The sequence below is a fragment of the Mustela nigripes genome, chromosome 6 (assembly GCF_022355385.1).
Source record: "Mustela nigripes isolate SB6536 chromosome 6, MUSNIG.SB6536, whole genome shotgun sequence".
In the NCBI taxonomy this organism is placed as follows: domain Eukaryota; kingdom Metazoa; phylum Chordata; class Mammalia; order Carnivora; family Mustelidae; genus Mustela; species Mustela nigripes.
In genome coordinates this window covers 39,769,530-39,772,588 of record NC_081562.1, presented here as the reverse complement: position 1 = coordinate 39,772,588, position 3,059 = coordinate 39,769,530, and positions in this window count along the sequence as shown.

Below are 3,059 nucleotides of genomic sequence, written 5' to 3'. Positions count from 1 at the left end.
CTTGAAGCAAATTCAAGCTGTGCCACGTGATTTTTTTTCTTACCCCTTTTTTGTTTTAAGTAATTGGTGTTAATTTTGTTCACATTTTGTTATGTTTTCTGACTTCTTGGTTTCTAAAGTTGTGCTGAAGCTTTTTAATCTTTATGGATCTCTTAGTGATAGATTGAGAGAGGCTGTGTTAGAATTTTCTAGTCAGAGACCATTTTGAGCCAGAAAATACTGATTTAGTTTATGAATGGATGAAAAAATAAAATAAAAAAGAAACTAGAGTTGAGGACACTGGTTTTGGATATTCTATTCCTGAAGAGAAAAAGCCTTTTACCACATTTTTAAAAAGTGACTTTTTGCATCACCTGAGGCTTATCTCGGTATATCTGGGTCATCACACCTCACAGGTGTTCAATGAATATGCTTAGGCAGTTACTTTCCTGAGTGCTTCTCTTAGAGCAAAACTCCTTAAAAGATATATCTGTACACACCTTATTATGCCCATTCCTTGGGTAAAAATCATTCAATTTGATGACTCTAAAATATGATCAATAAGATGCTGGATCCAAAACTTAACAACTCCTCTTTAAGTTTGCATTTATTTAACCAACTACCACTTGCATGCCTAGTAGGTATCTCAAGAAAAAAAAAAAAAAAAAAGAAAGAAAGAAAAAGTCTTAATTAAATCCACTTACTTAATCTTTCCTAGACAGAAAAGGTTGTTTCTATCTCCATAAATGACTGTACCATTTACCCTGTTTCTTAGGCCCAAGTTCTAAGAGTATTTTATTTGTTTTTTATTGAGGTATAATAGACATAATATCATAATCTTTCACATGTATAACACAAGGACTTAATATTTGTATATGTTGCAAACTAATTACCACAATAAGTCTAGTGAACATCTGATACTATACATCCTGAATGCACCTCTTTCATGTAATGTCTGGGCACTTTCAGATGGTAGCTTCTGCCCTAGGCCCTGGGACGACTAAATGTAGACAAGTGAGTCTGTCCACTCTGCACTAACTTTAAGAGATGTATCCAATTCCCCATGAATAGAGAAAGGATAGGACTTTAGATAAGGAAAGAATAGGGATCCCAAGTAGGCTCTGAGGCTATTTCAGGTATGCAGATGTTAAGACAGAAGAAAGAGATCGGGAAAACTTAGACTACTCTATTCCAATTATTAGGGTCAAAACATTTTTCTAACAATTACACTGTAACCACAGAAAATAAAAATAACCACAAAAACTAGTCAGGCCGTAAAGGAAAACTCATAAAGATTAACAAGACCTAGCAATACATATCTATAGATCGTAAATGTCGCAGAAACAAAAACTCGGACACGGTGTATAAGTGTCACTTCCAGTTCCAGGCCCCTGACCCAACTGCCAGTACGTTTCCTGGTAAAGTCCTAAAAAAACCGCCAGAAATGAAAAACCCTAGTGGCAACTCAGTTGGAACTACTCTCACTACTGAGGGCTTTTTCTGTGTCCTCACATAATAAAACTCTATTGCTTTGCTAACTGTCCTTTGTCTGAGAGATTCATTCTTCAACTGCAGGAGACTAGAACCTTCCTCTCCACAGCTCCCCCGGGGTCTCATGAGCTTAAGACCCATGGGTTTTCAAGCTAGATGTTGTGGGGGCTCATCCCTCAGGCTGGGTTTTAAAAGCTGAAGTGCTTATTGTGGGCTATGAACACTTAGCTCTTCAGGGAAAAGCTTCAGATTTTAAGTTCCTTCCTGCTTATGGGTCACCACACCGGGCTGGCGATGGTGTGAGGTGGAGGTTCATTGATAACAAGATTGTGCCTCAGTCTTCCCTACCCACCTTGATGTGTTTTTATTTTCAGTTCCCCAATATGAAGAGTTGCTCCACTAGTGTTCAGGGTTTTTTGTTGGTTTGTGTTAAGAGGAAATTGTTCTCCATGTAGCTGTAGATTTAGCATGTTTCTGGGGGAGATGAATTTAGGACCTTCATACATTGTCATCTTGAACCAGAACCCAAGGCGGTGATTTCAGAAGATAATGTGGTAAATGATTTCCTATCATGTATGTTTGCTGCATCGGTATGAGACTGTCATGATTATCCCTTTTCTACTTCCTAAAACCACATACTGATTTTGTGTATTCCTGTGGGTAAGAGAGTGATGTTTCTTGGGTTTATCACTGACAGAATGCTTATAATTACATTTAAGTTTTACCACATAACTTATAGATACGTGGTAAATTTCATTTTGTATAAATGAACTTAAATGTCAGGAGTGTTTTAATCTGAAATAATTCTGATTATGCAAAAAATGTCATTTTCAGCATTCTTCCATCTGTGTCTTTGATCTGGATGTACCGATGAGCAGTCTACCCTTTACAAATTAATCTCCAATTAAAAGCTGCTCCTGAAAGTGTAGATATTGATAGTTTTAATCAGGAACCATGAAATAGCAGATTTCCTTTTATACTTGAATATGAGAATTTCATAGCCTCCCAAACTTAGAGCTTCTTAAAATTTCAAAGCCACTAGGAACAACTAGATATATTGCATTTATGGTAACTTAAACAGAAATCATTTCTGTGTACGTTTTCATGCCAGCTCTGAAAATGAAATGCCTAGATCTTTCCTAGAGGAATAGACGCTCGAGTCTATTATTTCTTTTTTTCCAGAAGATTGTGTCCTTTTAAAAATGAAATACATTTTAAACCAATATTACACATTGTTTTTTAAACTAACAAAAAGGGCAATGGAAAATTTCAAGCCTACAAACATAGTCTACCCAATTCAGAATGTATCCCCAAATTTCTTAAATAATAAAAATTGGAACATAAAGGTAACAAGTTCTTTTTTTTTTTTTTTTTTTTTTTTTTTGAATCATGAAGTATGTGCAGCCCTGGTTGCATGAAAAATTGTCTGAAGCTGAAAGCTACTTTTTTTTTTTTTAAAGATTTTATTTATTTATTTGACAGAGAGAGATCACAAGTAGGCACAGAGGCAGGCAGAGAGAGAGAGGAGGAAGCAGGCTCCCAGCTGAGCAGAGAGCCCCATGCGGGGCTCTATCCCAGGACCCTGAGAT